We start from the raw sequence: 27,407 nt of genomic DNA on the forward strand, positions 1-27,407 counted from the left end.
ACCTGGTCAAGCAGAATTCCAGGGCTCTGCCTCACTTGACCAAGTTTGCTTCTGGTCTCCTGGTGGCCCCTGGGAGTTCATCACCTCCTCGGGACAATACATTGCTGGCAAGGGCAGTCTCTGTACAACTTTGTATAAAGGACTTTCTCAACTTTGCACAGAGCACCCTCATTGAAACACACACTTTCTTGGGTAACAACCTTCCTGCAATCTACATATAACGTCAATCAGAGCCAACTGTAGCCAAAATCATGACCAGGCATGAGTCGCTTCCAGAATATTCTGTAACCTTTGCCCTTTGGCAACTTGGTGACCTTCAGTATTCACACTATTACAAAGGGAGTTTTGGTAAGTCCGTGAAGTTGCTTTATCTTAATGAGATTGTTCCAAATAAAAAATCAGTGGTCTAGTTCAAAGCATGCTTATGGATGAAAATGCTGAATAGCAATTTGGATGCAGAAATAAATTGAAGAATTATTTATATCCAAGCCAAAATCCATATAGAAACACCTGAAAAAAACAAAAACAAAAACAAAAAACACGCACAAAAAAATAAACTTTGGGGCTTATGAAAAAAACTGAGGTAAAAAAAAAACACATTTGTCATGAGAAAGACAGCTTTAGTTATTTTTTAAAAGGCAGTGTGGTTGAGTTAAAATCCCATTAAGTCAGTGAACTATTACTTTCTGAGTTCAAAAAGCGACGCTTTTATTTTCTTCATTGTCCTTGAATTTAGTGCTTTTAAACTGGAGATCTGTCATTTATTTTTTTTCACACTTAATCCACTTTATTTTTCCAAATCTTTGCCTCTCTTCCTCAACCCATCTACATGTATTTAATTTTCTCCCTTTTCCAAAAGCCTAAGAAAAGAGGAGAGAAAGAAAAGATTTTCCAATTAGAAGCTTAAGTGAAATGTTGATAACAGTTTTCATCAAGCTTTTGCAGCCACAACTATAACAAATTGAGTGTTTTCAGATACTCTAAACAGCTCTGATACTCTGAGAAGGAAATGTGCTGATTAACGTATAAGTCATTGAACTGGGTTAGGTGCTAAATGAGAACTAGGGGAAGAGGTGAACCAGTTATCAAATGTTCCAGGAGCATTGCCATGTTAAGGCTCTGATGTTGGGACTCCTGCACCTGTCCTTCTTCTGACCTGCCCACCAGCCCTCTCTTAACTACTCATCGCCTGAAAAAGCCCCTCCCCATTTTTTTCACAAATATGTATTGAGCAACTATTATATGGTTGATACTATTCTAGGTCGCTACCTTCATGGAATGTACATTCTAATTGGGAGAGGAAGAGAGAGACAATAACATCAAATTATCCCAAGAGTTAAGTGATACAAATATATATATATATATATTATGAAAGATGGAGAATGACTTCAATGGGTATCAAAAGGAGCACTCGGAGAAGACTCCTAAGACCATTTACTATTACATGTCAGCTGCCTTCTGAGATGCTACAACTCAGAAACTAGGTCTTCATGTCTATCTGAAGAGATGAAACTTTTTTTAAAAGAATAGTCAAATATAGAATAATATGCAAGTATTTACCCTTGGTAAACACTAAAAGAACATAAGGAAGCTGAGAAATAACTATTCTAGACAGAACTATTTGGTGAAGTTTTGTAAATGGCCTCCATTCTTAAAATATAACATCCTTGATTCTGCCTCTTTTTGCCCTAAGAGCCAAGAAGTTTCCTGCAAATGTACCAGGAGAAGTGAAAAAAAAGTGAAAAAAAAAGTGAAAAAAAAAAAAAAGAAAAACCTTTGGGGCTTATGAAAAAACTGAGGTTAAAAAAAACAACAACACACTTGTCATGAGAAAGACAGCTTTAGTTGTTTTTTAAAAGGCAGTGTGGTTGTATAAAATATCAGTGTTTATTTTATTTTTTCACAAAATCTCTAGGAAATGCTGCCATCGCCTTCTGCCTGAAGAGATATGGTGCCCTGTGAAGGAATGAAATGAGGTATAGTTCAAGGGAGATGAGTGGCAGCATGGCCATCAGAGACATGGTGAGATCTAGTCCTAGCCTTTATGGTGGCCAGATGGCCAGAGCCTTCCCCTTAGCCTTCCCCAAACTTGAGAAAAATACAATTCTCCAAGAGGAGAAAGTTGTTTCCTTTGGTTATTGAATTTTGACAATAGAAATGTGTTTCTGTGAACTGGTGCAGCCACTCTGGAAAACTGTGTGGAGGTTCCTCAAACAGTTAAAAATATACCTGCCCTACGACCCAGCAATTGCACTGTTGGGGATTTACCCCAAAGATACAAATGCAATGAAACGCCGGGACACCTGCACCCCGATGTTTCTAGCAGCAATGGCCACTATAGCCAAACTGTGGAAGGAGCCTCGGTGTCCAGCGAAAGATGAATGGATAAAGAAGATGTGGTTTATGTATACAATGGAATATTACTCAGCTATTAGAAATGACAAATACCCACCATTTGCTTCAACGTGGATGGAACTGGAGGGTATTATGCTGAGTGAAGTAAGTCAGTCGGAGAAGGACAAACATTATATGTTCTCATTCAATTGGGGAATATAAATAATAGTGAAAGGGAAAATAAGGGAAGGGAGAAGAAATGTGTGGGAAATATCAGAAAGGGAGACAGAACGTAAAGACTGCTAACTCTGGGAAACGAACTAGGGGTGGTAGAAGGGGAGGAGGGCGGGGGGTGGGAGTGAATGGGTGACAGGCACTGGGTGTTATTCTGTATGTTAGTAAATTGCACACCAATAAAAAAAAAAAAAAAAAAAAAGAAATGTGTTTCTAATTTGTTTCAACTATACTGTGTCTCCAATCTTACACTTGACATTAATTTTTCTAATCTTTTTTTTTTTTTTTATCCTAAGCAGCTCAGAAAGGGAAACATGGTAGTAATCATACAAGCTTAATGTGCTGATCCCAGTCTTTATGGCATTTCCTTTCTAAAAGTCTAAAATCTGGGCAGAGTCAGGAAACGGTGGTTTAGGAGATACTCAGTGACCAAGTATGCACACCCACCATGCTCCTTCCCTTGGTACAGTGCATTTCAAAGACACTCCCAACCCTTGACTAAGGACAGAGTTGCTAACTAAGAGATGTTTCTCATTCTTAGTTTCATCATTTGTGTTGATGATGTAGCTTTTAACAACAACAACAAAAAGAATAGGCAAGGTTAAACTTCTATCTGAACCTTTCTCCTTAAATAGTTTTTTTTTGTTTGTTTATTTTTAAGGTAATTGTTTTGATCCCTAATTTTCATTTTGTTTCCTGAGAACCTTAACCATTTTTTTCTTTAACTGAAGAATCTTAAAAATAAATGCACAGTACTTTAAAGGAAAAGTCTACACAAAATACTATAATTATCAGTTTGTAGGATGACCCTATATTAAAAGTTTACCCTTTTTAATGGTGGTGGAAACCATTTTTAAAATTGAATCTTACGTAAAGTGCCAACATATAAAGTCAATAAGATTTGGTTGTTCTTATTAAAATGGGGGGTAGAAAGACCAAAATGTCCTCTTTTTTCACATATGCACACCACACATATTAAGAAACACTACATACCGTGCCCTGAGGAGGTCCTAATGTGTGTCCCCAGAATGGAAGGCTCTGAGGGACACAATCTTAGAGTCAGTTTTTGGTGGATCTCACTCCTTCTAGCCTCACAATACCAAATTTTATAGGTGGCCGTATTGGTTATGCTGAATGTGTGTCCAGCATTTGGTCTTTGCTTATTCATCTCCAAACACTACCCAGGAAATTTAAAAGGCACCACATTTAACTCATTTTTTTATTTCTCCTTTTACAACCATTTATGAAAATAGAAATAGGTAAGCTATTGTAATAAAGTTGCTTTGAAAAGAGCCTAGAAATTTTACCTGGATCTGCTCTTGGTCTTAATTTTTTTTGTTTTTTGTTACTGTGTTAAATATACACCAAACTCCTTCTATAGGCAAGGCAGTTAATTGTCTAAACCAACCAGATTAAAGCAGCATGGTTAAATGGAAAGGACATAGGCTTTGTAGTTATCCCAGTTCAACCAGTTAGTGTGTTGTCCCACTGTGCCTCAGTTTCTTCATCTGTAAATCAGGGATAATGCCTAACTTGCAGTGTGATTGTGCAGAGTGAGGCTCAATGGGATAATGCATATGAACTGCCTATCCTGGCACTTGGCCCAGAACACCAAATTTCTCTTGAAGTGGAAAATAGAAGAGGGAGGGGTGTGGCTAGTAAGTTTTCTGTGGCTTAACCAGAGTGCAGGGTAAAAGCCTGACATCTAGTGGTCAGAGTGACAGTTGCACCTCATCTTGTAGGGTTGAGTCTCAGAAGTTCTCAACTTGGATCTGCATCAGAATATCAGAATAACCTGGAGGACCATGCCCCTCTCAAGAAGATCCTGATATTGCAGGTCCAAGCCAAGACCCAGGAGAACTAGCTGTAAGAGCTCCCCAAAATGGGAATGATTTTTATGCCACCCTCTAGTCACAGTTTGAGGTGCTTCAGAGAAGAGAGGCTGGTAGGTTAGAAAGGTCTTTAAACTTTTCATAAAAAGAGATCTTGTGCCTGCAGAAATGCAAAGGCAAGAAAGTACTGCATGAAAGAGTGGATTTTCAGTTGTTCAAAGTCAAGCAAACCTAAACAAAACTAAGAATAATCTCATAGATGATAGCAGTAACCATAGCTCCTGCCATATATCGAGTAGGCAAACCTACCAAAAAGCAGTACACCTAGCATCTCATTACAATTTATTGAGAAACACAGAAAGTCAATGATAGCATTTCTACACATGCTAAGGGCCATGGTGGCCCTTAAGGCTGTAACTTGAGTAATACTGATTCAGGATGTTCTTCTACAGATCTCATGGGCTACTGGGGAGATGAACAAGTAATCCGGCTCTTAAATGGCATCTTAAGAGTGTTAATACACAGAAAGGAAAGCAAGGTATGGAAGTATATAAAAAGTCATCTATCTATATTAGTTTTCTATTGCTGCTGCGACAAGTTACCACAACCTTAGTGGCTTACAACAACAAAATGTTTTCATCTTACAATTCTGGGGTTTAGACATCCAAAACTAGTCTTATGGGGCTAAATCATGGTGTCTGTGGAGCTGTGATCCTTTGGAGACAATCTACTTCCTTGCCTTTCCCAGTTTCTAGGAGTTCCTTGTGTTTTCTGGCTCATGGCTTCACCACTTTGACCTTGACTTCCATTGTTACCTCTTCTTCTCTGATTCTGGCTCTTCTGATTCCCTCTTATAAGGACCCTTGTGATTACATTGGACCCATCCGAGTAATCCAACATCATGTCCCCACCCTAGTCTCCTTAACTTAATCACATCTTGCAAAGTTCCTTTTGCTATGCAAGGTATTATATTCACAGGTTTTGGCATTAATACATGGACATCTTTGGGGAGTCATTATCCTGCCTACCACATTATTCCACCCAGACTTGGGGAATCAGTGAGAAGGCCTTCCTAGAAGAAGAGATATCTGAACTGAAACTTAAATGATAAAATATTATATTTCCAGAAAGAAAAAAATGGTGAGACATGTGAAGAAGTTGATCAGTCATAGAGTAAGATTTCCCAGGGAGGAAACATGTGAGAAGACCCAGAGGTGAAAGGAAGTATGCTTGTGGAACTAAAGATAGTGCTTTAGGGCTGTGTGGTAGGTGGGAGAGGGAGGAGATGAAAAGGCTCTAAAAATAATCAGAGGCCAGAATATGGAGAATAATGTCAAAAGTGCATTATGGACTTTGGAATTTATCCTATGTGTATCAGGGAGTTTATAAAAACATTAGTTGGAAATATTTCACTCTGGTGTGAAGTGAAGCTGGGAAAGGGTATGGTTGGAGGCTGACATACATAGAAATCTAGAGGAGAGATGATATAGCTGCCTAATTTGAGGGTTCAGTGGCTAATGACCCTGGTCCATGCTACAAGGCTCCTTCAACTACCATCTATACAGTAGGTGCAAAATGCTTAACCTCTTTATACCTCATTTTCCTTATCTGTAAAAATGAGAATAACACTAGAGCTCACTGGAGCTTACCCAGTTGCATTGCTCTGAGGAATAAATGCAGAAATACATATAAAGCACTTAGTACAGAACCTGGTACATAACAAAGGTCCAGTAAATATTAACAGTTGTTTCTTAATGGTCATTTCAGTAGGAGTGGCAACAACTGAGCAAATTCAAGAGGTATTTAAAAGAAGGAATGAATAGAACTAGTGGCAGGCTGCTAAAGTGCGATGAGATAGATCAGGAAGCCAAGGCTAATGCTCTGGTGTCTAGGTGAGCAGTTGATTTAATGGTGTTGCAGACAATGGTGCCCCAAAACAGAGAAAGAACTAAGGTGTGGGCTATGTGTGTGTAGGGGATGAGGGAAGTGACAGGTTCAGTTTTTGACATTTTGAGTTTGAAAGTGATTGTGAGACTCTCAAGAGGAGAGATCCAAAAGACATTTGGTGGATATGTATAGAAAGATTTGAGCTGGACATTTCTATTTGGGAGTTATTAATGGAATCTAAGAATGTGAATGAGATCACCTGGGAGCATATATAAAGTAAGGGAGGAAGACCTAGATAGAAGGCATGGATGAAGAGGACTCTGCACTTTCCTTCTTATGGCATTTGTGACTTTGAGTTGTAATTGTTGATTATGGTCTCTGCCATATGACCCCATTACACTGCAAGCTCCCTAGGGCCATGACAATGTCTAACTTGATCACCATTGTATCTCCAAAGGGTAATATCTGGCTTTCTTTTTTTTCCAAATATTTATTTATTTATTCATTTATTTATGATAGACCGAGAGAGAGAGATAGAGGCAGAGACACAGGCAGAGGGAGAAGCAGGCTCCATGCCAGGAGCCCGACGCAGGACTCGATCCCGGGACTCCAGGATTGTGCCCTGGGCCAAAGGCAGGTGCCAAACCGCTGAGCCACCCAGGGATCTCCAATATCTGGCTTTCATATAACCACACTCAATAAATATCTTCAGTTGAATTATTAAATTATAGGCATTCTTCAAAACTAAAAAAGGATAATAAGTATAATACATAGTAGGAAGAAGCTGTGAAAGATCTTTGAAGGTCTGAGCATGAAGATAATATTGTAACAATATGCATATGATATTGGGTAGTTTAAATAATGAGGTATATGAGAAGCTGGTGGATAAGAGTAGAACAATCACTCTAACATGAATTAAGAAGGAAGAACTGATGGAATGTGGTTATTAGATGATGATGATTATGGTGGTGGTGGTGGTGGTGATGATGAGAGGCAAAAATGAGACATAGAATGACAGTGTTATTAAAAATAAGATCAATGGCCATTTATATCCGTGGGTGATTCAAGTATAGTCTTGTCTAGTAACAGAACTTTTCCTGGTCCAATAGCTCTGGGGTAATAGCAACCTCATAATGGACATCCTAGGTCAAAGCCTAAAATATTCCTTTTCATATATTTACATATTCATTCCACAAACATTCATTGAGCACCTACTGTATATCAGGACACAAGAATGAGTGAGACTGCCTAAGAGCGAGTGATATGCCACATCACCGGTATGAAAGGAAATGTAAACAAATTGACAAGCTACAATATTGATTTTATAATCTAGATATAGAACACTCTATCAAATTTGTTTTCTCAATGTCAATAATGACCTCCATGTTGCCAAACTAAATAGTCAATTCTATGTCCTCATCTTACTTGACCTATCAGTAACATCTAATACAATTGATCAACTCCCTATTCTAATACTTGATTCCCTTGGCTCTCTAGTTTGATATTACTGCCTAGTCCTCTTTAATCTCCCTCAATGCTTCTTCCAATGACTTCTAAACATCAGAGTGTCTCAGAGCTTAGTACTTCAATCTCATCTATACTCACTTCCTCAATGATCTCATCTAACATCTTGGTTTTAAATATGCTGAAGAATTTTCTATTTTTACTTCAAGCCTGAAATTTTCTCTTGATTTCCAGGTCATGTAATCAAGTATCAAACTGACATTTCCTCTTGGGAATCGAGGAGATATCTCAAACTTCATATGTCCAAATCCAATTCCTGACCATCCCTTCAAAACTAACTTTTCCCATAGTTTTCCCCTCTTAGTCATAGCAACTTGATCCTTCTAATTGCTCAGGTCAAAATACATAGACTCCTTTCTGACTCCTGTTTTTACCTAGCACCTGGCAGATAGTCTATCAGAAAATCTTCCAGCTTTATTGTCACGTTATATCCAGGATTTCATTTCTCTCACCACTACCAAACTTGTCCATGCCATGGGCATCTCTTACTTGGATAATTGCAAGAGTTCCTAACAGTTTTGTTTCTACACTTGCCTTCCTATAGCCTTGTCTGAATACAGAAACCAGATGATCCTGTTAAACATGTTGGATTGCTCCCCCACTGAAACCCTACTTTTTATCTCAGAGAAAAAAGCTGGAATCATGATTACCTATCAGACCTCAGATCTACCCCTTGTACACTCTTCTTGAGTTTTACCAGCCTCCTTGATATTTCTCAAAAATGCCAGATATTTGTTTGTTCCTTCTGCCTGGAACAGTTTACTGTCAGATAACTGAATGGCTCATTCCTTTACCTCCTTTCAGATCTTCCCCCAAATGCACAATAGGCTTTTGCAAACTGGTAGTAGCAGACTACAGTGACTATAGTACTAGCAGACTCAGGCTAACTTCTGTGAGGTCACTCAGTTTGTTATCTCTGTGAGATTTAAAGACCTATCCCTCAAATGCCTGAAAGATTCTGATAGCACTAAAAAATCCAGCTTGGGAATACCAAATTATGTCTCTTTCCTCAAGTAGGCCTCTTCTCAACAAAGCACAGAGAAGGTGACAGGATTGGCCACACAGTCCTTCGGTTTAGGATGCGAAAGTTGGACCAAAGGGAAAATGGAGAGAATGGTTACCCAGTGAATTTCACTTGTGCTCAGCTTTTAAAGACCTACTCATTCTGGGCATATACCTAGATAACAAGATAGTCCTTGACCCCAGAGGCTCATTATGTGTTTTATTAAAAAATTCTGCTGGGCTAGAATCAGTCTCCAGTTAAAGTAGCAAGTAGAGCCACAAATCTGAAAAGAAAAATGAGAACAAGTTTAGATGGGCAGATTTATCTAACCCTCTAGAATTGTAAAACTTAAAATTCTAGGGCAACTGTTTTCCCTTCAAGAGTTAGAAAGAGAATATTTTTTTTCTTGGAGAAGCATCTAAGATGTTTTAAATAGAGATTAAATATATATTCCCAGCCCCAAGTAACCTGCCAGTATGAACCCAGAAATATGAATAAAGTTTGAAAGCAATAAAAGTCTTTTTTAAAGTTCTTAAAATATGCCAGATACTGTGAAGGCTATTTTACATAAATTAGTTCATTTAACCTTCACAAAAACTCTCAAGTTAGGTATTATTCCCCTACTGTGTAAATGGGGAAACTGACACCCAGATAGGCCAAAGAATTTGGCTCAGGTCAGTAGTAAATGACAGTGTCAGGTCTATTCCTGTGCCTTACACTATTCCAGGTACTGAATATAGGTAAAAGGGATGTGGGCAATATCTCCTACAGAGGAGGAGGCTGAGGACAAGGTTGGTTTCCCTACTGAACTGTTATTTACCAACCCAGACCTACCTCCTTAGTTCCTCTCTGGTCACTCCTTACATAAAGTGACTGTGGATCATGGCCACTAGAGGGCAGACATGCCTGAAAAGTCAGGAGCGCTAGGAGGAAGGAGGAACCTTATCCGGTCCATTTCCTCTCTTGGTCTCGCTCAGACCAGGCCCAGAAGAGGCACTCCTGGACCTGCAGAATAAATGGCAATAATTACCATTTACATTTCCACTGGACAAATCCCTTTCAGATCACATTCCATTTCATTCTTGGCACAACCTCCCCAACGAGTGCTTTTTCTTTTCTTTTTTTTCTTTATTATTTTTTTATTGGAGTTCAATTTGCCAGCATATAGCATAACACCCAGTGCTCATCCCATCAAGTGCCCCCCTCAGTGCCCGTCACCCAGTCACCCCCACCTCCTGCCCACCTCCCTTTCATCACCCCTTGTTCGTTTCCCCGAGTTAGGAGTCTCTCATGTTCTGTCATGATATTTTCACTGATATTTTCACTCATTTTCTCTACTTTCCCCTTTATTCCCTTTCACTATTTTTTGTATTCCCCAAATGAATGAGACCATATAATGTTTGTCCTTCTCCGATTGACTCATTTCACTCAGCATAATACCCTCCAGGTCCATCCACGTTGAAGCAAATGGTGGGTATTTGTCGTTTCTAATGGCTGAGTAATATTCCATTGTATACATAAACCACATCTTCTTTATCCATTCATCTTTCGTTGGACACCGAGGCTCCTTCCACAGTTTGGCTATTGTGGACATTGCTGCTAGAAACAGCGGGGTGCAGGTGTCCCGGCGTTTCATTTCACAGAGACACTTAAAAAGGAATGAGACAGATACCTATAATTTTACTATCAATATTTTCCTAGATTGTAGAGTCTTGTTGGAACTATTGAAAGCACTGATCCCTCAAGACAAATTGGTCTGATGAGATAAGCTGCCCAAGGCATAGAGTGTAGGCACTCAGAGGGAACAACACTGTCTTCTTCATCCCTGGCTTTCTCACAAACAAGAAATATTAATTAAAGAAAAAGATGCATGGGTGGCTCAGCAGTTGAGCGTCTGCCTTCAGCCCAGGACGTGATCCTGGAGTCCTGGGATCAAGTCCCACATCGGTCTCCCTGCATGGAGCCTGCTTCTCCCCTGCCTATGTCTCTGGCTCTCTCTCTCTCGCTATTTCTCTCTGTCTCTCATGAATAAATAAATAAAATCTTTAAAAAAAAAAAGAAAAGAAACTAAAAACTTATCGCGTAAAGTTCGCTACCTCCAAGACTTTGCAAATAGGGCTTCTTGGCATGAATTGCATATCCTATTGCATAAGCAAGGTATCTGAAATTCAGAGAGACTCACATTATACCACAAAGTTTTTCAACGAAAATAAGTATGACTTGCACTAAGTGTTTACTTTTAGAACTCTTCTTACCAAACCTCTTGATAATTACTAAATCCAGAATACACAGAAAAATCAAAGTCAAAAGATACAACTTAATAATCAGATTCTAGGAGTCTGGATATATTCAGGCTGTTGCTCACAGGATGAGTCACCTATGTTTTGTCCACCCCATTCAGTTTGACCCAAATTAGAGAAAGCTGTTACCCTCACCCTATTTGTAGGGTTTTAGCATGATATATATATAACAAGAAGGCATTGGAAGAAGACTTTTGAAGGCTTATATTAAAGGAAAATTTAAGAAAAACAGATTCTAACTAGATCATTAAGATAAACCACCACAGAGTAGCTGATAAGAACTTGTACCAAGCCATGTTGATGATATCTGAACTAAGATGATGGCAAACCCTGGTTTGAAATTTCACTGAGTGAAACAATAAAGGAGGAAAGTGTCATAAAGAACTTAATCCATTTAATTATCTAACCAGGTTCTAATCTTTTTACTCCAGTCACCTTGAGAAGATTTTTTACCCGTACTTCCTAGTCATTTCTCTGTCCAACCAGCTTATTCTCTGTTGGCAAACTCTTGGTTGTTCTCTCTTTGGTTGATACTCCTTTTGAAAAACTATTTCATTCTCAAATCTGGTTCACCCTAAAGATATTGTCTTGTGAATCCCCTTAGCACCATATTCTGCAACCCCAGAACCAAGTCCATACCACCCCACTTCTAATCCAGCCCTGAGAATCCTATGCTGTATGAAACCCTGGTCCTACCTCTCAGTAAAAGAGTGCTCCAGAAAGGGAGCCATTTTTATAGCATCAATTCAGTTTCATTTAGCAAGTATTTATTAAGCACATTCTATGTGCAAGAGTTGTGCTAGATACAGTTAAAGGCCCAAAGAAAATTAAAATAAAAATCCATCTACTCTTAAATTTTGGTAAGATTGGAAACAGGGATTAATTAGAGCAAGATAACCCTAATATATTCATATATATATATATATATATATATATATATATATATATATAATATGATAACCCTAATATATGATGAAACAGGTCGGATTTCATCATAAGTAGAAAATGCTATAGGTATCCAGAGGAGGAAGAGATTAAAATCAATTTAGAAGGATCAGGGGAATATTTGTAAAGAAGTTGGCATTTAATGAGCATTAAAAAGGATCAAGAGAATGATGTTTCATGAGAGAAAATGACACCCTCAAGAGCTTGTGCAGAGAAACCACTGAAAGTACATTGAGATTTATGGACTGGCCCAATGTAGCTGAAAAATGAAAAAATGGCATCCTGGAAAGAGTGGAAGGGTCAGCCAAGTGACTTCCTGAAGTTCAGGAAGTGGATATGTGAACTGGCCTTCTCAGAGGGTACAATATGTTCTAACATATCTAGTATTGAGGAATATTTAAACAATGTTTCTACTGGGTGAGCTTGTGCTAGGTGGAGCTCCTTGGTTCTGAGACGTTCTCACTTCATTAATGATTGCCTGGAACATGTCCTCATGTCTCCCACCACAGTTTATTAAACTCTTTCCCTTTGCTCCAACAAGTTATAAAACTTCTACTTCCAAACCTTGGCTCATTTCCTAAAGGAGAGGTAAAAATATCACCTTTTAACTAAATATATCATCCCAGGCTGTCTCTCAGAACTCACCTCCTACTCTCCCCCAAAGCCTCCAGGCCTCCCATCTTCTACCCCATCAGACATTTTGCTCATTATTTGTGTTAAACTATGGTTGTTAAAAATTGGTTATGCCCATTTTCATCACCACAGTGCTGCCTGGGTCAGGTAACCTGCCCCAAGTAACCTGCCAGTATGAACCCAGAAATATGAATAAGGTTTGAAAGCAATAAAAGTCTTTTTTAAAGTTCTTAAAATATGCCAGATACTGTGAAGGCTATTTTACATAAATTAGTTCATTTGTGTATTTTTTTCCTATAATTTACCTTATAAACTGTCCACACCTCAAATGAGCAATTTTCACAAACATTCCTTTACTCCTCAAATAGTTTAACTTTATTCATATAGTCCAATATAAGGTCAAGGATTAGCCATTATTGAGTATATATATTGACACATATGTCCATAACAATTCCTTATCTCTATAGCCATGCACTCATAAATGGCAAACTTGATACATAAGGAAGAATGTCATCATTCCCAGTTTGGATTAACATATTTATATGACCTCATGATGATCTTGAAGCCAGACATAGTAGGCTTGCCTGTCTTCAAGTCCCAAGGACTCATAAAGACCTGTTGAAACATACCCAATCCAACATATCAGATCCAAGCATGACAGTTGAAATCATTCAGCCATCAGCATATGCCCTGTTCTGTTTCTTCTTGTAGATCCCTAAACTCCAGGCTTTGCACACTACGTTTTCTCCTTCTCAGTATATTCCAAAACCAGTTGGTTAACATATGAAAACAAACACATCTAGGTTAGGCATTCCTCTGGATGTCCTTTTTTTCTTCCTGCATCCCAACCCAAAAGACTGCAGCTACCAAGAATGACTAAACTCTGGCCTTTAAAAGCATAGTGCCTGGTCCCAAATCAAAATCTTTGATTTTATATATTGGATATTTGTGAGTATCCTGGAGCTAACCAACCACGTGGAATTGTTTTAAAGAACTATTGGCTAAGGGGAAATCAACTTATAGAGAGTGAAATGAAGACTCATACCCTCATGACTTCTCACTGCCCTCAGGGTACCTCTTGCTTTTTTTTGGCTCTTCATCCTGGCATTCAAGGCCCTCCTCACTGAAGCCTCTCTGCCTCTCTTTTTACACAACTGCTCCAACATGAGCCTTCTGCTGCCTGCTCTCTAACTTTGTTATTGTCTACTCTATGCCTGGAATGCACTTGCCTCTTGACTTGTCCAAATGCTATTTCACCCCCTGTGCCAACTGCTCCTTGTCCCCTCTGAAACCTTCCCATACCACTTAGATCTATTTCCCTTCTCTGAATTCAAACACCTATTTATTTGCATGGTTTATTTCCCAAATGTCATATACTTAATTATAATTTTGTTTTGTCTTATCATTAACTTTTTATATTATTTGACTGGTTATGACCTTTCTTCTCAAATAGAACCTACATTTCTTGAAGGTATGGGCCCTGTTTTTGCCATCTTTGTCTCCCAATGGCACCTAACAGGACACAGTAGGAACTCAATATATATTTATTTGTGGATAACATATGAGGACAAATAGCTCAAGAGCCTACAGAAGCCTTATTCTCCGAGAGACTGGAGATATATATATATATATTCAGTGATGCCAACTCTCTGAAGAAACAAGAAAAAAACCACCTCCTCTCACGGCCTGAGTGTCATTGGCACCCAACGCCTCCTCTCTGCTCTGCTGCTGACCACCCCTGAAAAGTCCCAGGTGGAGAGATTCTCTGAACTTCCCCTGCTCTGCCTTCTGCCTTCTTTTCATTTCCCATACCTGGACTTCTCTGGGTCAGTGATTAAGCATCTATCTTTTACTGTCCTGTGTTTTTGCTCCAGAGAGAACCTGTGATCAATGATTAAGTCTAAATGTCCTGTGCCCCAAGTCTGCTGTTCCGCCATTATTGCATGGAGTGTGTGACACATCCCTCTGGTTATTCATACTTTCCCATAGTGCCATCCTTGTAATGCCCTCACCACTCCCCCTCAGCCCCCTTCATCCTAAACCCTTAACATTCTGCTGTCTTGTACTCCCCCTTATCTATAAACTCTCTTGTGTCCTCAGACCACTCTGGGAACCTCCTCCTCCTTTCCACACCTTAACTGTGATCAGCTCTCTCCTGATGGCACCACTTCTCCTACAGTGCCAGGAAGCTGCTCATTTTCTCCTCATCCCTTTGTTAAATGAGATAGGATAGATCACAGCTTGGTACTGAGCAGGGGCTCCAGAAATGGTAGCTATTAGTATTCCATCATTATAATTATCATTGTTGTTATTCCTCAGATCAATAAATGAGGTCATCATCCTCCCCACTCCTCTACCTTCTGGTGAAGACCCTGCTCTGTGACATACATGTTGCCTGGAAATATCACCCTTGACTCCCTGTTAGAACTGTCAGTGGGGCCTCTGGCTCAGAGCTATATTGTCTTCCCCCTACTCCACCAGCCCTACCTCTTTTCACTTCCCTCCTTTTGCATTGCGGATTTGGTGGTGTAGCATCTCCACCCCACTCTTGCCCAAATTCTAAATTCTCTTGTCCATCTTCCTTTTTTTCTGACTTGCCCAAACATATCTCATCCCTGCATGGTATCAGTTCTGCTTTCTGGATGCCAGCACTTGAGCAAGTAAGCACAACTTATTAATGTTTATACAGGAGTTTTGTCACATATTTTATAAGATTATTCTGAAGTTTTTCTGTGATATATTATTCAAAGCATCATGTAATTTCAGAGAATCTGATTTCCCCCAAACAATGATAGCAATGAAACATTGACATGGCCACAGGCTTCTCCGTGCCTAATACTGTGGCTGCAGATCTTGAAAATAAATTGGGAAGAGTTTTATCTTTTTTTATTCTGTTAAAGAGCTTTAATAGCACAGGAATTCGCCTATCCCTTAAAAATTTAATAATGATTAATGTTAATTTTCATGTGGAATTTTCACCTTTGAAAGTGAGAATGTTTAAGAAATGGAAGTTATTATTTATTTATTTATTGAAATGGAAGTTATTTAAATTGACACAGATTTAGTAATAGAACCAGGAAGGAATATTTGACTTTAAGCACTTTGAGTTCTAGATTGTTCTTCAACTATTTAATGTTTGTTGAGAGCATGTTCTGGGCCTTTCATATTGAACTGTCTGGTTGCCGACTTAAGTGAAAACAGTTATTTAATTGATGGCTGAGTGGCTTACTTGGGCACAAAATTCTAGTTCTCTTACCTCAAGGCTGTCTCAGACAGTTTTGTAACTTACAAATCCTGCCTGAGTTTTCAGCCTGTTGCCTTCCTTACAGATTTAAGACTTGCCAGCACCCCCAGTCACATGAGCCAATTTCTTAAAATAAATTATATACATATGATGTATATATATATAATACACATACATATTATATAAATACATGAATACACACACACACACTCTTTCTATTGATTCTTTTCTGGAGAACCCTACTAACACACATATTCCAAATTTTTCTGCATTTACTTCACTTTCCATGGGCCATGGTCTATTGTTATTTCATTTAAGTCCAAGGCAAAATAATCTATCATTCAGTAGCTAAAGTTTTAAAGGACTTAGAAGTACCTAAACCCTCAGGTGCTTTCAAACAATAAATTCATATAAGTTTGGGGGGACTATTATTTTTTTAAAAAAATAATAGCAAGATCTGGGAACAAGTTCACAAATTATATAAAATGTTTTAAATTTATACAAGTATAATATATCTATTATAAACCTATAATGTGAAAAATCTATAAATACTTGGTTCATTATGCTTAGTACACTGGCTCTTTTTGGTTCTGAGTTTTGTTAAACTTCATCCTAATTAGATATGATCTCATTTTGGATTTTTTTTAAGTCAAAAAACTGGGGAAAGGGGCACCTGGGTGGCTCAGTGGTTGAGCATCTGCCTTTGGCTCAGGTCATGATCCTGGGGTCCTGGGGTCAAGTCCTGCATCAGTCTCCCTGTTCAGTGGGAACCTGCCTCTCCCTCTGCCTGTGTCTCTGCCTCTCTGTGTCTCTCATGAATAAATAAATAAAATCTTTATTTTAAAAAACAGGGGAAAAATATGGGCATTGCTAACCTCCTTGAGGTGAAATTACATATGAAATGTTTAACCTTTTTTTGCAAAGAGCGTATGTTGCTCTTAAAATAGAAAAAAATTCTGAAAAACAAAAATACTTGCTTTTATAGCCTACAATTAAAGCAGAGTTGGAAAATTTGCGTAATGTGGATGAAATTAAAGAAATACTGAAAAAAATAAGAAATTGAAAACTTGGGAGAGTAGGAATATAAGTTTATTTCTCTAATGCCACAAACAAATATATATGCAGGGAAGACAAAGGGACAGGAGTACAGATAGCAGGATTAACCATCACACAATGGAAGGAAGCAGTTTTAACTTTCTAGGAGAGCCAAGCCCCCAAATCTGAACATCAGTTAATGAAATATGATACTCTTATTGAGAAGTCTGTTAATTGGGGCCCAGGGTCCTTGGAGCATCAGTACTATGTCAGCTCATCAGCCCCAGCTGGGAATATCCCAAATTAAATGGAAGGATGAAGTTAGGAGTGGATGAACACGAAGAAAGTATTTGGAAACAAAATGTTATCCAGAGAAACTGAACGATAAAGGAACTAAGTGACTTAGCTCTTAATGCTGATTTATTTTCTTTTAAAAAAGAATAGATTCCATAAGAAATTAAATTGAAATGCATTGGATCTGACAATATGACCACAGAAGAGGAAAAAGATATTCAAAAATATATGTAAACTTTGAGAAACTTTACCAATCAAATGCCACCCAAAGAAAGAAACCTTTTTGGGATAAAAATCATTTTTTTTTTTACCAGACGATGTAAAGGCTTTAGCAGTGTTTCAGAAGAAAGGCACCCTGGAAACTTTAAGCTATTTTTATCACTTTTATTGGAAAGGCCATTTCTCTGCTCTAAGGCTGAATTTCCTGATGCAAGTTTGGTGGCTTTGGGGTGAATCTGAATGCAGTTTTCAGAGCAGTGAGAAAAAATCATGCAGTGTTAAGATGCCAAACTTCCTCCAATAAATCTTTTGAAAATAACTGATAAAGATGCTTAGGGCTTCTCTGAATTCCTGTGAGGTATAGCATTCAAAGAAGCTGGTAGTTTGGAACAGTGCTTTCCTCTGATTATAGACTGTTGAATTCTCAAATCCCACATAGCAATATAAGAGCAAAATATATTCATTTTTAATTCACGGTGGACAAAATACATAGGTACAGTTTTGCTTTGAGGCTGAGGACGTAGACGTGGATGCATTGGTCAGGTTATCTTGTTGACTGATCTTAATGATCATCACCAATGCCATCACCATTAGTAGGGAGAGAAATGATGTATAAGCCATTTCAGGCATTTGCCAAAGGTAATCAAATAACAGGAAGAAGTAATGGTATAGAGCAGAAATAAATACAACAAAAGTCCTCATAAATCAAGAGATCCAATCTGGCTGGTGGCTGATGACCTACGTAATAGCACACAGTAATTAATATACCATTTTAATTAAGGGGGGAAATTGTATTATTTATGGAGTATGGACATTTTGTGAATTGTTGGGTTTTTAGGATTTTAATGCTACTTTGTAACCAATTTGAACTTTACTTTTTAAAATATTTTGTTTATTTTGAGAGAGAGTATGAGCACAAGGAGGGACAGAGGCAGAGAGAGAGGGAGAATCTCAGCACACTCCACACTGAGTACAAAGCCCAATGTGGGGCTTGATCTCACAACCTTGAGATCATGACCTGAGCGGAAATCAAAGGTCAGATATTTAACCAACTGAGCCACTCAGGCATCCCTGCCCTTTACTTTTTAAAAAAACATTTATTTAAGTAATCTCTACCCCTAACATGGGACTCAAACTCATGACCCCAAGATCAAGAGTCATTTGCTTTATCAGCTGAGCCAACCAGGCGACCCCATTTTGCAGAAGAGAAAACTGAATTACAGAGACGTTAACTTGCCCAAGGTTATACAACTATTTACTGACAGACCTTGGATTTAAACCCAGTTAACCCAACAAAAATGTCAAGGCCTTTATTCTACTCTTATCATACACTGCAGTTTATATTTTTATTGTGCATCTATTAAGGACATGGCATTTTGCTCATTTATGTTGATGATGTGAAGTATGAGACAGGGTTTTTAAAAACTATTTTAATAAATAACATTATTTTTCTTCTTTCCAAAAACACAGGCATGTATACATAGCATTGCTTAGCATTTTGCCTCAGTCTCTGGTGCCATCTGTACTGAAAATCCCCCAAACAGTGAAAATAGCTTACTGGCAGAGAAGAGCTGATAATACGATACTTAATACTCATCTTTCCCCACAGTAATATCTGGATCAGCTAGAGCAAACATAGAGCTTACTGATGGCTCTCTGGGCTGCAGGCTTATGCTACAAACTACCTATTGTGATGTCAGTAATGAGAGAGCTCCCCTAGCCTCCATAGTTAGCCCACTCCCCCCTTTCTCCAAGAGACCAACACCAGGAAAGTTAAAGGCTAAGACTCATCCCTGGATTGCCTTGGATTTCCTTTTGCTATGTCTAACGTATAATAATAATAAAAATATTAATTATACACATATGTTGCTTAGAACTGCCCTATACAGCACTGATTTGTTATAATATTCTCATGACAGAAATATTTGTATTAAAAATAGAGACTATAAATTCATTAAGGTGAGTCAGAGCATAATTGTAATGGTGAAGCATATGAAATTACCAACATTCAACCTTTTCAACCTACAAAAAAAATGTTTTCTTATGTACAATGAGTATAGTACGTAGAGTGTCTTAAGTTCTTACCCAATAAACCAACTTCCCATAGGGCACTTTGCTCAATCTCAAAGACATTTAACTCTCTGGTCTCTCTTCCGTTATTGGATATTCTTGTGGTTCAACTCTAACTCACAAAATTAAAAAGGGTACACAGGTGACAGGGTTTCAGATGCTACAAAGCCTCATTGAAGAGCTGACAGGTGATGTGAAATGCAGGCTTAGTGGCTAAGTGGCCTTCCCAAGGCAAAGTCAGAGAAATACAAGTGAAAATCGGCTGCCAGGTAGAGGGTCATGCAAGACCTAAGACATTATGAAGAGCATCATAAGCATCATTGTTGTAGTGGAAAAATAGAACAGAGACACGTTACAACTTCAGGAAGTATGACAAGAATGAATAATTGTCAAGATTGCCTTTTCATAGATTATCCCCTGCTGACCCATGTTTCCAGAAAGAATTCTCTATATTAAAAGATATGTATAAAATAATAATGGTTATTCTATGCTTTGTGGGGACTGTGATGGGCGAGGCCTTGGGCTAACTACTCTGCATGTATGTATTAGGATTCTCCAGAGTGACAGAACCAGTGGGATATATATATATATACACACACTGAGATCTATTTTAAGGAATTGCCTTACACATTGGTGAGGCTGGCAAGTTCAAAATCTATATGGCAGGCTGGTAGGCTGGAGAGCTCCAGGTGGCTGCTGATGCTGCCATCTTGAAGCAGAAGAAATCTCAGTGCTACTCTTAAGGCTTTTTAACTGATTGGATGCTGTTAACTCAGATTGTGGAGGATAATATCCTTTATTTAATGTTTTGATTGCAGTTATTGACCGCATCTACAAAATACCTTCAGAGCAATCCCTAGATTAGTGTTTAAATGAATAGCTGGATACTATGGTCTAACCAAGATGACAGCTTAAACTATTCATCACAACATGTATGCCATTTTCTCCTCATGAAAAATCTGTGAGGATGGTATCATTTTATCCTCATTTTACAAATAAAGAATCAAGTCCAAGAAGGTCAAGAACTTGTTCAAGGTGATAAAGTTTGTAAAGGATGAAGCCATGTTTTGAAACTAGGGAATTTAACCTCAGTGCTTGTGAATTTGACCACTGCATTCTTCTGTCTCACCAAGTAGCAAGGATTTTATCCTAAGGATGCAGAAGTTGAAAAGCCAAAAACCAACAAAATGTAAAGCCAAAAAGAGGTCAGTATTAGAGAATCATAAGCTTTCCAGCACCTAGCCTACCCCCAGCCATCTCACCATGCAGTGAATGCAAGCTGAGATGTATTAAATAAGCCACTCTATAAACAGAAGATTATGACAGTGCATACAGAGGTACCAGCTTGTGTGGGGAAAAAAAGCCAGATCAAATTGGATTACACATAAGACAGAAATCAGAGGGATGAATAAAAATGTCCTCTTTCTACCATTCCACATTGACTCCTTCCAAGGTTTCATTCCAACGGCAGCATTAGCAGTACCTGGGAAAGTTACACTCTCACAGCTGTGACATTGTGGACATAGAGGATGTGGGAGTTGAGGACTCCCAGGGAAAGCAAGTTAGCAGCTAGTTGGAGGGGGATTTTACAGTTGCCTTTCCCATAAACTATTGGTAGCACTTGCAAAACCTTTCCATGTCCCTAAAACTCTCAGCTCTGCTTATAGATATTTTAGTAGAATAATTTTCTCCTACCTTGGGAGAAAACCAGAGGCCTGCAGAGACTACCTTCTTAAACATCTTTTTATACCACCGCCAAACACTGATCTGTACCAATCCTCCTTGGCTTCCTCTGTAAGATAACCCCTTGTCTCATGCTCTGGACTCTGAATATCACTACCATCAGCTCTAGAACATGCGTTGTCAGTCTCAATTTCCTTTCTTCTCTTATTTTTCCAACCTTTTTAGTTTTTTTCATTCTTCTGTCCCTGCAAGTAGAACAAATGCTTCCACCATCTTAAAAAATACCTTGCTTCTATGTCATTTTAATAAACATAAATAGATTAAAATGCTTTACAAGTGGGAAAATTTGATCAGAGAAGTTGGATTAAAAAACAATATTATTCTGATTATAATAAACACATCTTACATATAAGGTAATAAAGATATTATAGGGGCTCCTGAATGGCTCAGTTAAGTATCTGCCTTAGGCTCAGGTCATGATCCTAGGGTCCTGGGATGAAGTCCCATGTCATTGGGCTCCCTGCTCAGTGGAGAGCCTTCTTCTCCCTCACCTTCTGCCTATCCCCTGTTAATGTTCTCTCTCTCTCTCTCTCTCTCTCTCTCTCAAATAAATAAATAAAATCTTTAACAAAATAAAGATATTATAATAAAAAGAAAAAATATTTTCCTTCCAAACCCTAAGCAAAATATAGTGTATATCAGATTAGAGACAAGAAATACTACTAGAGATAAGAAAAGGAAGTTTCATAGAGATTAAAAGTTCAATTTACCAAGAAGATATAAAAAATTCTAAATCTGTGTATGTTTAAATATACTCTTCTAAATTTTCGTGTTCTTCTAAACATACACAGCAAAAATTAACAAAAGAGGAAGTATATATCAGTAATGTACTATGGGTTTTAACATACCTCTACCAGTAATTTACAGAGCAAGCAGATGCACACACAGTAAGATTTTAGATGATTTTGTCAACCAAAACAGGGACACACATATACCCAGAGACACTTACAAGAATATTTATAGCAGCACTATTCTAATTGTCAACAACCAGAAACAGGTAATGATATCAAGGCAGATGAAATAAATGAATTATGTTATTTAAAAATATATACACCTTACCTCAACTCTGCTTCTCCTCAAGCTACTAAAACTTTTCTTGTTTTCTTATCTATCTTGAGTACAAATATTTTCAGAAAAAAAAAACCACTAGCTCTCTTTCCTCACTTCTATTGCACTGCTCAATCCTTAGCAATATTCCCAGCCCCCATCTTGCCACAGAATTTGTTCTGGACAGGGCAGCAATTACAAAACTCCATTATTTTGTTTCTTTTGTCTTTTTTTTTTCAAGATTTTATTTATTTATTTGAGAGAGAGAGCACAAGCAATTGGAGAGGGGCAAAGGGAGAAGCAGGCCCCTGCTGAGCAGGGAGCCCAGCCCAAGGCTGGATCCCAGGACCCTGAGATCAGGACCTCTGCTGAAGGCAGATATTTAACCAATTGAGCTACGCAGGTGCCTCTCCATTATCTTTTTTTTATTCCTGGTTTCTTATACTTGATTGGCTTCCATATCACCTAGAAGTGACAATTACTCCTTTCAACCTAAAAATTCCTTGTTTCTTAATTTATTTTTTATTTTAAAACTTTTCAAATCAATTTACTTTAAATTTCAATTTTACTTCAATTCCAGTAAAGTTAACGTACAGTATTATACTAGTGTCATGTGTACGGTATAGTGATTCCACAATTCATATGTCACCCAGTGCTAATCACAAGTGCCCTGCTTAATTTCTTGATTTCCCCCTTGGTTCTCTTTCTGTTTCTAAATTTTTTTTTTCAATGTCTTCCACATTTCCCACAGCCGCTTGTTCTGTCATTGCAGGTATGCTAAGACCTGAGGCCCTGTCTCTGCATGAGCTGGGCAACAATCCTCAGTCCCTCAGCTTTAGTGCCATGTCTGTGTGGAGGCAGGTGGTACAGTTACATGGTTGAGCATAGACTCTGAAGTCAGAGAACAAGTTAACTCTGCACATCAACATCTCTAAACCCAAGCTCTTTTCCTGAGCTTTAATGAGACGGGCCCTAAAAATAAACTTGCTCTAGGTCCTGTCTGTGTAGTGAGCAAATTTGTATCCCTTCGCATTCATAAACTCTTGAAAGCTCATATCCTATTCTCATAATACCAGACCCAGTTTGTGCATTTCTCAGATTTGCTTGGCTATGTTGTCTGCTTGGTGATACAGATGACCCTCCAGGAATATCACTTGGTACCAATGGCATTCTTGTTGATACCATGAGGTGATGTCCATCTTTACTAAAGAGAAGCTTGCTGAGCTCTGTCCTTGCCCTCATGATGGAGGCTGATGTCTCGCTGCCCAGCACTTGGCCTTGCTTCAGTAAGCAGCCACTTTGGATTTCCCATGTTGCTACAAGCAGGACCAAACCATGCCTGATCTCACACCTCTGGCCTCATGCTTCAGGGCTCTCCCTGCCCTTGTGCTTTGCTGTCACTACTAAAGTGCTGATGTGAGAAGCTTCATAAGCTCCCCAACCCACCTATCCCACTGGCTTTCCAGAATGTGTCTTTCAGAAATGCAGTATGCAAAAAAGGCAGGCACAAAATGTTGCTGGCTCATACCCTTTAACTACCTAAATGCCACTGCTCTTGGGGAAAAAATAACCAGAAATGTGGAAGAGTTACACCCTAGTGGTGGAAAGAAGAGACTATTCAGTGAATAAAAGGAGATAGCAAGGAACCAACAGATTCTTCTCCCTTCTTCCTCCCCGAGAGACTGTTCTGGGACTAAGTATTTCCATTTTCCTTCTTGGGAGTTGTCCTATGTGACTGAGCAACCAGTAAGTTGCTCCTGGTACTAGTTTCCTGGTAAAGTCTGGACCAGTTTGGAATGCTCTCCTTTGTACTTGCTTTCTCTCATCCCCTACCTCACTTACCTGGTTCCTTCACTTTTGCTTCCCTGTATTACACCCCCTCAGCAAAACTGACACCGAAGTTTTGACTTATGCTAGGTACTCTAGGGAAACTAAACTATTCACCATACAAAGGAAAAGGGAATGTAATCTTCTTAATTCCTTAATAAGTGCCTATGTTTTTGCTGAGTGACTTATGTTTATCTCTGAATCCTCACAGAAAACTATGCAATAGATATAATTTTTCCCCTATTACAGTGAGGAACTGAAGCTCAGTGAGGTTTAAACAACTTACCCAAAGAGGCACAGCTAGGAGTAACCAAGCTAAAGTGCTAAGGCACATGTGTCTGGCATCCAAGGCAGTGTTCTTCCCCTGTTCTCTACTGTCTCTAATATCAGGACACCGCAACGGGGATTCTGTGAAGGTTATATGTGATTATTCATTATTGGGAGCTTTCAGAAGCTTTGAGAATGATTCAGTGAAGAACATTTAACTATCCAAGCAGAGCACCATAAGAAAGTCCTAAGATGACAGGGTAAGCAATCAATAAAAGCAGATGGTTAAATCATCCTTATTATTTGACATTTAGAAGTCACTTATATAGTCATGTCTAAATGAAATTCCACTAATAAGCCAACTAAAGGTCATGAGAGTAGCTGCTTCAGGAGGAGAAACAGAGATCCAAAAGGAGAAAAGAGGGAGAGGAGCTCCACCCCACCCAAGCCTAACTCATTGCCCTATCGACATGTGAGATCACTTGGCCAAGTTCATCTAGATCATCCAGATCTGTCTGTTCTCCTCCTAAAGATATTTGAGAACAAAGAATACGAAGATTTAACTAGAAAATTAATCTTCAAATGAAGTAGAGGGGTCTTGACTGCCAGAGACTGACAAGGGAAGATATCCTCATCCTGCACAAACTGTTACTGGCAGAGTTCTGTGTGTGTCCAGAGGTTTGGGCCAGGATTGCACTTTGAAAATTGGAGAAAGACTGAATTTGGACCCTAGTGTATCATTCAGCATCTCTCCAGGTTGTCAATTACAAACCGAATTTTTTCATTCCATGTCCCTCCTATGGGAAGGAGATACTTCTTTTTTCGTGTATTATACTGTTTGCAGATCTAATCATTTTCTCTTGGTCTGATAAAGTGCTGAAAGACTGACTCCTTGAGCGTGGTTGTTAAATCATAAATGCATACTTCCAAAAACTGGTGGATTTTGAAGAAAGCATTGATACCACCTGTCTGATACTGTAACTCTTGTCTTTAAACTTGATAGGCATCTCAGAGGTCTCCAGGAGCTCTCCTGTGCCATAGAAGGTTTATTCTCTCAGCATCATTGCCAGCAGAGGCCTTTTCATCTTCTGTATCGTCCCTGGATGCTGTTTTGCCACACTGCTACAATGCCCAAACCCTCACCTAAAGAATCAGCACTTGTCTCTTAAGATATGTAAACTTCTTGTCTCTCAAACCACCCTCTAACAAAAACTTATCAAAGAGCTTAAAACACAGTTAATCTGAGAAGAACAACTATCATACGGTTTCATTCACATGCAGAATATAAGAAATAGTGCAAGGGACCATAAGAGAAGGAGGGGAAACTGAATGGGGAAAGATCAGAGAGGAAAACAAAGCGTGAGAGACTCTTTAACTCTGGGAAACAAACTGAGGACTCTTGAGGGGGACATGGGAGGAGGGATGGGGTAAGTGGGTGATGGGGATTAAGGAGGGCACATGATGTGATGAGCACATGTGATACAACTGATAACTGAACTCTACATCTGAAACTAATGTGCTGTATGTTGGCAAATTGAATTTAAATTTTAAAAACATAAAAAAAAACACATTGTCTCAACTTGTAATGTCACCTGGAAGTCTTGATAAAATGACATTTTGATTCAGTAGGTCATAGGAGGAGGTTGGGGGCTGGGATTCTATATTTCCAGCATGCCCTCAGGATATGTCAATGCGGCTGATCCATGAACAAAACTTAGAATAGTGAGCTCTTAAAAGACCACCTTGATTCTCTTTTGAGTTTGAAGATAATTTGGTCCCAAGAAAAATTTGCCCCTTGAAACTTCCTCATTGCTACCAACAAGCTGTTCTGGGCACCACTGCAGAAATTTTCAAACAGATGGGGATAAAGTTAGAAACACTGAGAACATCACAAAAGAGCTGTTCTCATTGGCCACATTGTTTTAGCTCTCAGCACAAGCACAAACTCAATGCTGACCTAAAGGCTTATTCTCAAAATTACATACAAAAATGGATTTTTCCAATGCTACTTGACTAATGTGCTTGTTCCTCAGACCACCAGAATTGTTTTATTCCATCTCAGATTGGTTATTTTTCTTTGGGCAATTTCAATTATTGTAGGGCGGTAAGAAGATTTAAATGTTAAAGCACACAAACAGAAGCAGCTCAATTGTGTATTTAAATTCTATATTTGTTTTAACAGAAGTAATACTTGTTATTCTGCCTCTATTTTAGGGTTTTCATTTTCTGCCTGGAGAATTCAGTCATTTTAATGTCTTTAAAAAAAAACCTATTGTGGAAATGAAGCTAGTCCAAAACATGTCTAACTGTCTAGAACAGATGAGGGAAAAGGGTATTGAACTAGGGAGCTCTTTCCAGATGCCTTAGAAATGCTTACTGAGTACATGCCTTTTACCCAAAAAGTAGAGCTGTGTATTATCTTATGTAGAAAATTACCTTACTTGGGGAAAAATAAAAATAAATATGTGGTTATACATAAACTATACCAGTTTTTAGATTTATCCCTTCCATTCATTTTTGAAAACTGCCTGCCTAGAGATCAAATCTTTACCACCACATTTCAGTAACATCCTCCTGGTTACTATCCCTGGCTCTAGAGGCTATCTATTCTAAGTAGATATCTATTCCAAAACACATTTACCAAAATCCCCTTGATTTAAGGAGATTAAGACCTTAACAGCCACTTATCGTTCTCCTATTTTTAAGACATTTGTTTAAAACCTGTAGTTCTCAACCTACTACTCAACACCATTCATTAAATAAATTAATCAAAATCTCAGATTTGGGGGACCAGTATATTGCTTAGCAGGGGCAAAATAAGGAGCCCCACCTCAGTAAATAAATCTTTAGTTTTCTGTATCCATACTGACCTGTGCCATTCAACTATTAATCCATTTAATAAATATAGAACTATTCAAAAGCTATCTATTTCTTCTTCAGTGAGGTTTGGTAGTTTACGTATTTACAGA

The 27,407-nt window shown here is 38.5% G+C and overlaps 1 protein-coding gene and 1 long non-coding RNA gene across 24 annotated transcripts in view; one reads left to right on the forward strand and one right to left on the reverse strand.

Annotated features, from left to right (window-relative positions):
* The window catches only part of LOC112669448 (uncharacterized), a 362,442-nt gene that overhangs the window by 217,447 nt on the left and 117,588 nt on the right, over positions 1-27,407 (forward strand). For 3 of the 5 annotated variants that reach the window (XR_003142264.2, XR_004817150.2, XR_003142263.3), the window contains 2 exons: positions 1,916-2,022; positions 4,853-4,938. This is a non-coding gene — a long non-coding RNA (uncharacterized LOC112669448). Of the gene's footprint in view, positions 1-1,915; positions 2,023-4,310; positions 4,435-4,852; positions 4,939-27,407 lie in introns of all 5 variants that reach the window. The other 2 variants (XR_007406015.1, XR_007406014.1) reach the window with 2 other exon arrangements.
* The window catches only part of LOC112669444 (ankyrin repeat domain-containing protein 26-like), a 95,483-nt gene that overhangs the window by 9,745 nt on the left and 58,331 nt on the right, over positions 1-27,407 (reverse strand). For 10 of the 19 annotated variants that reach the window (XR_007406005.1, XR_007406011.1, XR_007406010.1 and 7 more), the window contains 2 exons: positions 9,649-9,819; positions 8,989-9,097 (listed from right to left, as the gene is read on the reverse strand). The exons of 1 other annotated variant lie outside the window; for it this stretch is intronic. The gene's annotated coding sequence lies outside the window, so the exon portion shown is untranslated. Of the gene's footprint in view, positions 1-8,988; positions 9,098-9,648; positions 9,820-10,331; positions 10,463-19,042; positions 21,177-21,249; positions 21,483-24,457; positions 24,580-27,407 lie in introns of those variants that run through there. 8 more of the 19 variants (XR_003142258.3, XR_003142259.3, XR_007406008.1 and 5 more) reach the window with 7 other exon arrangements.

Source organism: Canis lupus, chromosome 25 (genome assembly GCF_003254725.2).
Source record: "Canis lupus dingo isolate Sandy chromosome 25, ASM325472v2, whole genome shotgun sequence".
Classification (NCBI taxonomy): domain Eukaryota; kingdom Metazoa; phylum Chordata; class Mammalia; order Carnivora; family Canidae; genus Canis; species Canis lupus.